Raw genomic sequence first — 14124 nt, 5'->3', positions numbered from 1 at the left:
GTGTGGTTCTGCTACAGCAAAAACCTACCCTCGTATTTATCTCTGGAGCAACAACATTACAGACCAGCAGCAAAGTTTAAGGAAGCACCTTCTCGCTTATCTTTAGAATAGAACTTTGGAGACAGGCCTAGAATCATTTAAGACTTTGAGCTGAGATAGACGGAATAAAAAAACTTGCATTTATGTAACACCCATTTTTAATAAACCCTTACACAAGGTGTGGGCTTTGCTGGATAGGCTAACATGAATTGCCCATCCCTGGTTGCCCTTGCGAAGGTGGTGAGGAGCTGCCCTCTTGAACCAATGCAGTCCTTGTGGTGTAAGTACACCCATTGTGCTGTTAGGGACAGCGCTCCAGGATTTTGACCCAACGACAGCAAAGGAACGGTGCTGCACAGCTGCATTTCAAAGGGAGTCAGATTGCTTTCACCTCCAATGCAAGTCTGCCAACAGCCGATACGATGTGGAGATGCCGGCGTTGGACTGGGGTAAACACAGTAAGAAGTTTAACAACACCAGGTTAAAGTCCAACAGGTTTATTTGGTAGCAAAAGCCACACAAGCTTTCGGAGCCACCGGGAAGGAGCAGCGCTCCGAAAGCTAGTGGCGTTTGCTACCAAATAAACCTGTTGGACTTTAACCTGGTGTTGTGAGACTCCTTCCAGCCGATACACCAGAGTGAAGCCCACCACAGCTATAACAAGCTGCCGGCGGGCACATCAAGCAGAGAGTGGGACTTCCGCCCCTCAGGGTGATTGGCCAGGAATTCGAGCACCCCCCCACCGCAGCAGCGCCAGAACTCAGTACTGGACACTACCGGTACTACAAGGAGGCCCTGGGGGTGAAGAGGACATGGATTCCAGAGAGCAGTTAGTTGGGGGTATTGGATGGGGAGGTATCCGGGAGCCCAGGGAAGGGGGTAGGGTGCTGGGTTTTGAACTTCAGGTGGAGAGTGGGGTATCATCCTGGGGTGGAAACACATCCCTGAAGGATGTAGTCCCTTCCTGCATTTTAAGCGGTTTCTTTAAAAACGCCTGCCAACTCCAGCCCTCCGCTAACCACATTTTGGTGTGAACAATGTATTATTCCAGTCAATAGTCTTGGTAACAAATTAGATTTGATTGTTAATTATTTTAAAATGGCGATGTTCTGGGGGGAAAATTGGGGAAGGGCTGGATAATGGTGGGTTTTAATGCCACCCCTCATATTTTACATGTCCCCCTACCAAAAGCAGCAAAAAAGGATGGGAGGACCATAAAACCCAGCCCTTAGTTCCAGTTAGCATAGTGTGTAGTGTGGAGAGGAAGTTTCAGGCAAAGGTGATCCCACACATCTGCTGCCCTTGACCTTGTAGGTGGTTGAGGTCATGATTGTGGAAGACGCTATTAAAGGAGTCTTGGTGAGTTGCTGCAGTGCATCTTGTAGATGGTACACACGGCTGCCATTGTGTGTCGATGGTGGAGGCAGTGAATGTTTAAGGTGTGAACAAAGAACAAAGAACAGTACAGCACAGGAAACAGGCCCTCCGGCCCTCCAAGCCTGTGCCGCTCCTTGATCCAACAAGACCATTCGTTTGTATCCCTCCATTCCCAGGCTGCTCATGTGACTATCCAGGTAAGTCTTAAACGATGTCAGCGTGCCTGCCTCCACCACCCTACTTGGCAGCGCATTCCAGGCCCCCACCACCCTCTGTGTAAAAAACATCCCTCTGATGTCTGAGTTATACTTCGCCCCTCTCACCTTGAGCCCGTGACCCCGCGTGATTGTCACCTCCGACCTAGGAAAAAGCTTCCCACTGTTCACCCTATCTATACCCTTCATAATTTTGTACACCTCTATTAGGTCTCCCCTCATTCTCCGTCTTTCCAGGGAGAACAAGCCCAGTTTACCCAATCTCTCCTCATAGCTAAGACCCTCCATACCAGGCAACGTCCTGGTAAACCTTCTCTGCACTCTCTCCAATGCCTCCACGTCCTTCTGGTAGTGCGGCGACCAGAACTGGACGCAGTACTCCAAATGTGGCCTAACCAGCGTTCTATACAGCTGCAACATCGGACTCCAGCTTTTATACTCTATACCCCGTCCTATAAAGGCAAGCATACCATATGCCTTCTTCACCACCTTCAAGGATTTGTGGACTTGCACACCTAGGTCCCTCTGTGTTTCTATATTCTTGATGGCTCTGCCATTTATAGTATAACTCCCCCCTACATTAGTTCTTCCAAAATGCATCACTTCGCAATTATCTGGATTAAATTCCATCTGCCATTTCTCCGCCCAATTTTCCAGCCTATCTATATCCTGCTGTATTGTCTGACGATGTTCATCGCTATCCGCAAGTCCAGCCATCTTCGTGTCATCTGCAAACTTGCTGATAACACCAGTTACACCTTCTTCCAAATCATTTATATATATCACAAATAGCAGAGGTCCCAGTACAGAGCCCTGCGGAATACCACTGGTATTACCCCAGTGTGTTTACCATTGTGTTTACCCCAGTCCAACGCCGGCATCTCCACATCATGAATACCACTGGTCACAGACCTCCAGCCGGAAAAAGACCCTTCGACTGTTACCCTCTGTCTCCTGTGGCCAAGCCAGTTTTCTACCCATCTAGCCACCTCTCCTTGTATCCCATGAGCCTTAACCTTCTTAACCAACCTGCCATGAGGGACTTTGTCAAATGCCTTACTGAAATCCATATAGACGACATCCACGGCCCTTCCTTCGTCAACCGTTTTTGTCACTTCCTCAAAATGCTCCACCAAATTTGTAAGGCACGACCTCCCTCTCACAAAACCATGCTGTCTGTCACTAATGAGATTGTTCCATTCTAAATGCGCATACATCCTATCTCTAAGGATCCTCTCCAACAACTTCCCTACCATGGACGTCAAGCTCACTGGCCTATAATTACCCGGGTTATCCCTGCTACCCTTCTTAAATAACGGTACCACATTCGCTATCCTCCAATCCTCAGCGACCTCACCTGTGTCCAATGAAGAGACAAAGTTTTCCATCAGAGGCCCAGCAATTACATCTCTTGTCTCCCCGAGCAGTCTAGGATAGATGCCATCAGGCCCTGGGGATTTGTCAGTTTTAATGTTACCTAAAACACAAGAGGTCACAGGTTTAGGGTGCTGGGGCGTAGGTACAGAGGAGATGTTGGGGTAAGTTTTTCACTCAGAGGGTAGTGGGTGCGTGGAATCGGCTGCTGGTAGTGGTGGTGGAGGTGGATTCGATAGGGTCTTTTAAGAGACTTTTGGATAAGTTCAGGGAAGTTAGTAAGATAGAGGGTTATAGCTAAGCCTAGTAGGTGGGGAAATGTTCGGCGCAACTTGTGGGCCAAAGGGCCTGTTTGTGCTGTACCTTTTCTATGTTCTAAAAAACCTAACACTTCCTCCCTTGTAATGGAGATTCTCTCTAACGGGTCAACACCTCCCTCTGAGGCACTCCCAGTCAACAAGTCCCTCTCCTTTGTGAATACCGATGCAAAGTATTCATTTAGGATCTCCCCTATTCCCTTGGGTTCTAAGCATAATTCCCCTCCTTTCTCCCTGAGAGGTCCAACTTTTTCCCTGACAACTCTTTTGTTCCTAACATATGAATAAAATGCCTTAGGATTCTCCTTAATCCTGTCTGCCGAGAACATTTCGTGACCTCTTTTTGCCCTTCTAATTCCCCGTTTGAGTTCTTTCCTACTCTCTCTGTATTCCTCCAGAGCTCCATCTGTTTTCAGTTGCCTGGACCTAATGTTTTCTTTTTGATCAGATCCTTAATTTCCCTGGTTATCCACGGCTCTCGAATCCTACCTTTCCTATCCTTCCTTTTTATAGGCACATGGCTGTCCTGCAGCCTTATCAACTGTTCCTTAAAAGACTCCCACATGCCAGGCGTGGACTTACTCCCGAACAGCCTCTCCCAATCAACGGTCACCAATTCCTGCCTAATCCGGCTATAGTTAGCCTTTCCCCAATTTACCACCCTACCCTTAGGACAACACTCGTCCTTGTCCATTACTATCCTAAAGTTAACAGAGTTAGAACATAGAACATAGAACAGTACAGCACAGAACAGGCCCTTCGGCCCACGATGTTGTGCCGAGCTTTATCTGAAACCAAGATCAAGCTATCCCACTCCCTATCATCCTGGTGTGCTCCATGTGCCTATCCAATAACCGCTTAAATGTTTCTAAAGTGTCTGACTCCACTATCACTGCAGGTAGTCCATTCCACACCCCAACCACTCTCTGCGTAAAGAACCTACCTCTGATATCCGTCCTGTATCTCCCACCACGAACCCTATAGTTATGCCCCCTTGTAATAGCTCCATCCACCCGAGGAAATAGTCTTTGAACGTTCACTCTATCTATCCCCTTCATCATTTTATAGTTGTGGTCACTATTTGCCACATGTTCCCCTACCGAAACTTTGACGACCTGACCGGGCTCATTTCCCAGAACTAGATCCAGTATAGCCCCCTCTCTAGTTGGGCTATCTACATACTGTTCCAAAGAACCTTCCAGTACGCATTTTACAAATTCCTCCGCGTCCAGACCCCCAGCCCTAAGCACTTTCCAGTCTATACCACGGAAATTGAAGTCTCCCACTACAACAACCCTATTTTTTCTGCACATATCCAGAATCTCCTGACATATCCGTTCCTCCACTTCCCGTGGGCTGTTGGGTGGCCTGTAGTACACCCCCAGCATAGTGATTGCACCTTTCCTGTTTCTGAGCTCCACCCACAGCGACTCATTACATGACCCTCTAAATTGTCCACCCTCTGCACCGCTGTAATATGCTCCTTAACTAATACCGCTACTCCCCCACCTTTTGTGGACGGGATGCTGATCAAGCAGGGCTGCTTTGTCCTGGATGGTGTTGAGCTTCTTGAGTGTTGTTGGAGCCACACCCATCCAGGCAAGTGGAGAGTATTCCATCACGCCCCTGACTTGTGCCTTGTAGATGGTGGACCTTTTTACAGCTACAGGGTGTCCAACTCTTTCCAGCAAATTCAGTTCTTTTGAAGTGCAGTCATTGTTGAAATGTAGGAAAGGGATAGGATCGGATATCAGTTGCATCTGAAGCCAAAGAACCAGAAACTGTTACCAAAAATGCACAGGTTACAAAAGGTTACCCAAACAAGGTGGGTCGGGGTTGGCGGATGGGTGGTGGGAGGGGGTTGGGAGTGGGGGGTGGTGGGAGGGGGTTGGGAGTGGGGTGGTGGGAGGGGGTTGGGAGTGGGGTGGTGGGAGGGGGTTGGGAGTGGGGGGAGTGGTTGTTGTGGGCAAGGCCATGGAGCAATTATCAAAAAATGTTCACAATCTTGGGAAATAGTTTTGCTGGGACACAGGAAGCCGAGAGCTGGGAATCTTTGGCTCTATCGATTGTTGCCTGCAGCCCTGAATCAACAATATACATCCTTGCTGTACGTTGGAAAACAAATAACACTGCATTAACTGTGAGACAGCACAGCTTTCAAGGAAGGGAACAGGAATACTAATTTCCCAAAGACAGGGCAGAGAAACAACAAATTAAGTGGCAAGAGCCACTGATTAGAAGGGAGAATTTGTGACCAGCCATTCCCCCAGTGATTGGTCCCGTTAATTGAATCGTCTGCCTGGCACATAGCACACATACTAATCAGCAAAGTCAAACCCAAAGGACAGAAACCTTTGGAGCTCTTCCAGAAGATTTGTTACAAAACTAGAATCTGAGCACGGTAGTGTCAGTGGAGCTGGAGATAATTCCACTCGTTCATTTATGAGAGGACATAGAATAGATAATACAATGAACAAGGATCCCTTCACTCCAGTCTATCTGTCTCACAGTGGAGTGGAGAAATGCCTTCTGGGGCATTTCTCCACTCCACCTGACGAAGGAGCAGCGCTCCGAAAGCGAGTGGCATTTGCTACCAAATAAACCTGTTGGACTTTAACCTGGTGTTGTTAAACCTCTTACTGTGTTTACCCCAGTCCAACACCGGCATCTCCACATCACAACTTACAGCTACCAGGAAAAGAAGTTCAATAATGTCCATCTCCACTGTCTGTGGCACATTGTGGGTACATCCAGGCAGTGAGTTCCAGCCCCCCATCACCCCTAACTGAAAAGATTTCTCCTCAACCCTTCTCTGATCCTTCTACCAATTACTTTTCAATCTTTACATTCTGATTATTGACCTTTCTGCTAACAGAACACGTACCAACCGATTCAAGAACAGCTTCTTCCCTGCTGCTGTCAGACTTTTGAATGGACTTACCTTGCATTAAGTTGATCTTTCTCTACACCCCAACTATGACAGTAACACTACATTCTGCACTCTCTCGTTTCCTTCTCTATGAACGGTATGCTTTGTCTGTATAGCGCGCAAGAAACAATACTTTTCACTGTATGTTAATACATGTGACAATAAATCAAATCAAACAGAGAAATAGATGTTTCCTAGCTACTTTACCTTGACCCCTCATAACCTTTACACCTCAATTAAATCTCCTCTCAATGTCTTCAGTTCGAAAGGAAACAACCGATCCAATCATTCCTCATTAGTAAAATTCTCAATTTCTGGCACCATATAAATCTCCTCTGTAACCTGTATAATGGGAGCATATCCTTCTGGTAATGCAGTGACCAGAACTGTCCACAGTATACCTAGCTGTGGTCTAACTCATGTTGTATTAAGTTTCAACGTAACCTTCCTGCTCTTCTATTCTGTGCTGTTGTTGTTGGTGTATAGGAAATTATTTGGATTTGAGCACACCATATTAGATTCATGATATTAACGTTTACTGATAATATTCAGGATCATGCAAACTATGAAGAAAATGCAGTAGGTTCCAGGACAACTTAGCAAAAAGGGCAGATAGGCAAGAGTTGGTGTGCAGTGTTGAGAAATGTGAAGTTATACATTTATTGAAGAAGGACTGAAAAGCATACTGTAAATGATAAGATCCTTAATAAGGAAAAGAACAGATAAATTTTGGGATTTAGATAAATAGACGAGTGTGCAGGAAAGAAAATGGGATTCTGGGTTTCATACATAGGGACATTGAATCAATTAACACCAGACATTAATCATAGAATCCCTGCAGTACAGAAGGAGGCCTTTCAGCATCAAATCTGCACCAACTCTCCAACAGAGCATCTTACTCTAGCCCGGTAACACCATGTATTTACCCCACCAATCCACCTAACCTACACATCTTGGGACACTAAGGGCCAACTTAGCATGGCCAATCCACCTAACCTGTACATCTTTGGTCTGTGGGAGGAAACTGGGGCATCCCACGCCACAGGGAGAATGTGCAATCTCCACACAGTCAGGCACCCAAGGCTGGAATTGAACCCAGGTCCCTGGCGCTGTGAGGCAGCAGTGCTAACCACTGTGCCAACAAGCTAGTCGCATATGGAGTACACTGTTCAAGGATGGGCAATTCCATTAAAGATGAATATTACAAATCAGAAAAGGGCACCACAAACGTTCTCTATAGTGTTTTACTGAAAATCCCGTTATTTTCTGGGCCATTCTGCTTTCTGTGAACTCTCAAAGCCTTTTCCCAAATTAAATCGATTACATTTGCTCGAATTGCTGTATCAGAAGCTCTGAAATGTCCCCTTTTTCCTCAGCTGATCCCTACTCTCCATAATGGTCAAATGAAACCTGGAGTATATCCAGTCCAGATCCCAGACTGGATATACTCCAGGTGAGTACATAGAGGACACAGGTGAGGTCCCAGAGGATTGGAGGATAGCTAATGTGGTCCCGTTATTTAAGAAGGGTAGGAAGGATAACCCGGGTAATTATGGGCCGGTGAGCTTGACGTCCGTGGTAGGGGGGTTGTTGGAGAGGATTCTTAGAGATAGGATGTATGCGCATTTAGAAAGTAATAAACTCATTAACGATAGTCAGCATGGTTTTGTGAGAGGGAGGTCATGCCTCACTAACCTGGTGGAGTTTTTTGAAGAAGTGACTAGAATGGTTGACAAGGGAAGGGCCGTGGATGTCGTCTATATGGACTTTAGTAAAGCGTTTGACAAAGTCCCTCATGGTAGGTTGGTGCAAAAGGTTGGATTTCATGGGATTAAGGGGGAGGTGGCTAGATGGGTGGAGAACTGGCTTGGTCACAGAAGACAGAGAGGGTGGTAGTGGAAGGGTCTTTTTCCGGCTGGAGGCCTGTGACTAGTGGTGTTCCACAGGGCTCTGTATTGGGACCTCTGCTGTTTGTGATTTATATAAACGATCTGGAAGAAGGTGTAACTGGGGTGATCAGTAAGTTTGCGGACGACACGAAAATGGCTGGACTTGCAGATAGTGAGGAGCATTGTCAGAGGCTACAGAAGGATATAGATAGGCTGGAAATTTGGGCAAAGAAATGGCAGATTGAGTTCAATCCAGATAAATGCGAAGTGATGCATTTTGGTAGAACTAATGTACGGGGGAGCTATACGATAAATGGGAGAACCATAAAGGGTGTAGATACGCAGAGGGACCTGGGTGTGCAAGTCCACAGATTCTTGAAGGTGACGTCACAGGTGGAGAAGGTAGTGAATAAGACATATGGCATGCTTGCCTTTATAGGACGGAGCATAGAGTATAAAAGTTAGGGTTTGATGTTGCAGTTGTATAGAACGTTGGTTCAGCCGCATTTGGAATACTGCACCCAGTTCTGGTCACCACACTACCAGAAGGACGTGGAGGCTTTAGAGAGAGTGCAGAGGAGGTTTACCAGGATGTTGCCTGGTATGGAAGGGCTTAGTTATGAGGAGAGATTGGGTAAACTGGGGTTGTTCTCACTGGAAAGACGGAGGATGAGGGGTGACCTAATAGAGGTGTATAAAATTATGAAAGGCATAGATAGGGTGAACGGTGGGAAGCTTTTTCCCAGGTCGGTGGTGACGTTCACGAGGGGTCATAGGTTCAAGGTGAGGGGGGGGAGGTTTAACACGGATATCAGAAGAACGTATTTTACGCAGAGGGTGGTGGGGGCCTGGAATGCGCTGCCAGGCAGGGTGGTGGAGGCGGACACACTGGGAACGTTTAAGACTTATCTAGACAGCCATATGAACGGAGTGGGAATGGAGGGATACAAAAGAATGGTCTAGTTTGGACCAGGGAGCGGCGCGGGCTTGGAGGGCCGAAGGGCCTGTTCCTGTGCTGTATTGTTCTTTGTTCTTTGTTCAGACTGCTCTCTTACCCAGCACCCCCCCATAATCCCCTCTCCCTCATAATAACAAAAGGATCATCTGGTTCTCATCCCTCAACTCATTTCCCAGAACAACTTCAACCATCCACAACAGCATAGTTCCCACACAAAATACATCATCCTGTCCCTTCTTTTCTCTACCTCAAAGAGGACGAATTCCCTCCGGTACAAAGCATTTCTACTCCCCCTATCTGCCCTTCCACCATTAATGTGGTTAACACTGGTGCCTCACAGCATAAGGGACCCGGGTTCAATTCCGGCCTCGGGTCACTGCCTGTGTGGAGTTTGCACATTCTCCCCGTGTCTGCGTGGGTTTCCTCCGGTGCACTGGTTTCCACCCACACTCCAAAGATGTGCGAGTTAGGTTGATTGTCCATGTTAAATTGCCCCTTAGTGTCAGGGGGTTAGCTAGGGTAAATACATGGGGTTATGGGGATAGGGTCTGGGTGGGATTGTGGTCAGTGCAGACACGATGGGCCAAATGGCCTCCTTCTCCCCTGTAGGATTCAATGATTACCTTCCCATTTAACCACTGTAGATGCATTTACCTATGACTGCGCTGCCTTTTCAGTCAGAAAAAATGGGCAGGGTTTAACAGATGCTCCCAACAGTGCCAGGTTTGAGTGGTGGCCACTGGTGAGACTGCAGTCTGTCCTTAAAGAATCGCTGATGGAGGCCAGACTTCAGGTAAGTCTGGGGAAGCAAAGGAGTTGGGGAGGGTAAGGTACCAGGGTGAGAGGCCAGGGGGGTGGGGGGAGGGTTAAGGGGGAGGTTATGACCTTGTGGGAGGGTGTCTCCTATTGACATGTGTCCTTCAAAGGAGGTGCCCTCTACTCTTTCCTGATACCAGCTCACCCAGTAAGAGTTGCTGGGCTAACTACTTAGTGTGGTTCCCCCCCTCTGCCACAGGTATAATAGTGGCGGCGGTGGAATGAGGCATTTAAGTGGCCATTAATTGTTCATTTAAGGGCCTTGACAGACCCAAGGGCAGGCTGGCTGTCCAAAGCCTCCAACCCCACCACCCCTGCCCTCTAACATGAGTGGTTGAGTAGACAGTGGTCAAACCGTGTGCTGCATTTTACGAGCTTCCCACCTTCAAGCCCAGGGGCACAGGACTGTAAAATGACACCAAGTGTTTTTATTGCACTTATTGCAACATGGTATCCTGTAAATGATCAAATTATTAATAGGGAGGAGGAACTGAGATATTCAGGGATTCAGGTACATCGATCTGTAAAAGGTAGATATGCAGATAAGAAAAGTCCTCAAAAAGAAAACTTGATTCTGAATTTGCTACATCAGCAAAAACAGAGGGATAGGCAAATGGAACTTAGTGCGAGTTAGAACAAAGGTAGTAAAGTTTTAGATGATCTTAAGTCATCTTAAAGAGATGGAGATCAGCCAGGAGTGTGTTAGAATGCTCAAGTCTAGAGATAACAAAGGCAGGAATGACGGTCTCAGCAGCAGGTAGTTTAAGACATGGGCGATGTTACAGAGGCGGAATGAGTTGGACTTGTTGATGACAGGAATATGGGTCGAATCTGACACCAATTTTGCAAACAAACTTGTTTAATCTCAGATTGTGGCCGGGGAAAAGGCTGGAGCTGCGAGCTGGAGAACAAAGATTAGCGAGGGGACCAAAAACAATGGCTTCCATCTTCTCAACATCCAACTGGATTTTGGAGAACCAGTCTGATAATTTAGTGGAGGTGTTAAGAGAGGTAGTGGTGAGGTAAAGCGGGCCATCAGCAACATACATGTGAAATCCAACACCATGCCTTTAGATGATGTCACCATGAGGCAGCATGTCGATGAGCAAGAGGCAGGGGCATGGATACATCCTTGGGGGACACCCGAGTAATGTGGAGGAGCAAAATGGAAGCTATTGCTGGTGATTCTCTGACTACGATTAGATAGATAAGAATGGACTCAGGCAAGAGCGGTTCCACCTAACTGGATGATGGTGCAGAGGGGTAGGAGATGGTTGGTCAACTACAGCAAAGATTGACCAAGATGGATGAAGAAAGGCAGTTTACCTTCTCCATAGTCACATCAGATGTCATTTGTGATTTTGATAAAGCCATTTTGGTATTGTGGCAGAAGCAGAAACCTAGTTAGAGAGATTCAGGAAAGATGGGAACGGACCTGGAAGGCAACACATTCAAAGACTTTGGAGAGAGGAGGGAAGCTGGAAATGGAAATTTTGCAAGGATGGAAAGGGGAAAGGTTGCTTTCTTGAGAAAGATGCTGAAAGCAGATTTAAAGGAGGAACAAAACCTGAAGAGAGAAAACCTTTAATTTTAACGGCCAATATGGGGATCAGGTGGGCAAGTTGGTAAAAGCACTTTGCTGAACATACCTCAGGTTTGGGCAAGGTGCATTTCAGCTCTTACGACAGGTGCAACACCAGCAAAACTTTGGGACCAGCCTGCTTTGTTGATTTCTGTTTTTCCAATCTCGTTAGAATGCCGACAGTATAGAAAGGGGCCATCCGGCCCATCGAGTCTGCACTGACTCTCCGAAAGAGAATCATACCCAGGTCCTCCACTCCGCTCTATCCCTGCAACCCCACGCATTTACCATGGCCAATCCCCCTAACTTGCACAACTTTGAGCAGCACTAAGGGGCAATTTAGCATGGCCAATCAACCTAACTTACACATCTTTGGACACTAAGAGGCAATTTAGCATGGACAATCCACCTAACCTACAAACCTTTGGACTCTAAGGGGCAATTTAGTACGGCCAATCCACCTAACCTACGCATCTTTGGACTCTAAGGGGCAATTTAGCATGGCCAACCCACCTAACCCGCACATCCTTGGAGTGTGGAAGGAAACTGGGGCACTCGGAGGAAACCCACACGGACGTGGAGAGAATGTGCAAAATCCACACAGACAGTGACCCAAGGCGGGAATTGAACCCAGGTCCCCGGCGCTGTGAGGTAGCAGTTGCTATTTTTCAGTTGCTATTTTTTACCTGCTCCAGCTTGTTCCATTTGTTGCCCTTTAGATGACCTCCCCCATTTCCTTTCACCATCTTTACTATTTGTTACAAGGTCAGTGAATTAAAGGGTTGAATTTGGGCCAAAAATGGGAACTCCCTAAACTGGACCTGTTTTGGCCACCTGAAAGATGTTAGTGTTGGTGTTTTTGCTAATGAAATGCACTCCCCTCACCTTGCAGATTCCAGCAAGGCAAGTTCTGAGTGTGATTGCAGCCCAATAACCTTCAGGCCTCAGACACACTGTAGTATATCATCTATGTGTGAGCAAAGGGAGTGCATTGGGCTTGTCTGCGATGGCCCATGCATGAATGATCATGTTTAGAAGTCAAACATAGAGGCCATGGCAAACATGTCCTCAGCTAAAATCCAGACACATACATTTTCCAGTACAAGTCAGCATGGTGGCACAATGGTTAGCACTGCTGCCCCACAGTGCCAGGGATCTGGGTTCAATTCCAGCTTTGAATGAATGTTTATGCGGAGTCTGCACATTCTCCCCATCTCTGGGTTTCCTCCGGGTGCTCCAGATTCCTCCCACAGCCCAAAAATGTGTAGGTTAGGTGGATTGGCCATGGTAAATTGCCCTTTAGTATCACAAGATGTGTAAATTAGGAGGATTAGCGAGGTAAATACGTGGGGTTACGGGGATAGGGCCTGGGTAAGATGCTCTGTTGGAGAGTCGGTGTAGGCTTGTAGGCCGAATGGCTTCCTTTTGCACTGTAGGAATTCTATGATTCTACTCTATGACAAGTCACTGGTCAGTAATTTGCAACATCACTATCAAAAACAGATTAATTGATTGGTTTGGAGGGTAGGTCATATGAGGAAAGGTTGAGGGAGCTAGGGCTGTTCTCTCTGGAGCGGAGGAGGCTGAGGGGAGACTTAATAGAGGTGTATAAAATGATGAAGGGGATAGATGGAGTGAACGTTCAAAGACTATTTCCTCGGGTGGATGGAGCTATTACAAGGGGGCATAACTATAGGGTTCGTGGTGGGAGATACAGGACGGATATCAGAGGTAGGTTCTTTACGCAGAGAGTGGTTGGGGTGTGGAATGGACTGCCTGCAGTGATAGTGGAGTCAGACACTTTAGAAACATTTAAGCGGTTATTGGATAGGCACATGGAGCACACCAGGATGATAGGGAGTGGGATAGCTTGATCTTGGTTTCAGATAAAGCTCGGCACAACATCGTGGGCCGAAGGGCCTGTTCTGTGCTGTACTGTTCTATTAATCCCATGTTGTTTGTGAGGCCTATTTGGAATTATATTGGTTGTTGTGGTACTCGACACAACCACAGTGACTGCATTTCATGTAGTTCATTGCATGAAGTGTTTGAGATTTTTCTGAGAGATGCAATAAAATCCTAGATAAATAAAATTCTTATTCAGAATGACAAACCTGGTATTCATAAAGCTTCTATAAGCTGTTCAGCAGCACTCTGGAAGCTCAGTCAGATTTATACTGTACAAGCTTGGATTAAGTATTAAGCCATGGGGACAGTATGGGCTGTTGTGTGAAATTTCACGAAAGAAGTTTGCACTCTACTTTTATTTTTGCTGACTTTTAAACTTCCCACATATTTGGAATTATTTTAGTGATAATATTGTACAATCAGTTTAAATTTGGAGGGTGTGTCCCCAAGTGATTCCAAGCTTTTGAACAATATTGTATATGAATGGCTGCTGGACATGGACAAGGCACAATTAAAGAGAGACAAAGACTGGCACAGCCAAATAAATTAAGAAGTCTCACAACACCAGGTTAAAGTCCAACAGGATGCCAGCAAGGCAAGTTCTGAGTGTGATTGCAGCCCAATAACCTTCAGGCCTCAGACACACTGTAGTATATCATCTATGTGTGAGCAAAGGGAGTGCATTGGGCTTGTCTGCGATGGCCCATGCATGAATGATCA

Source organism: Mustelus asterias, chromosome 12, assembly GCF_964213995.1.
Source record: "Mustelus asterias chromosome 12, sMusAst1.hap1.1, whole genome shotgun sequence".
Lineage (NCBI taxonomy): Eukaryota > Metazoa > Chordata > Chondrichthyes > Carcharhiniformes > Triakidae > Mustelus > Mustelus asterias.
This window is presented reverse-complemented; position numbering follows the sequence as displayed.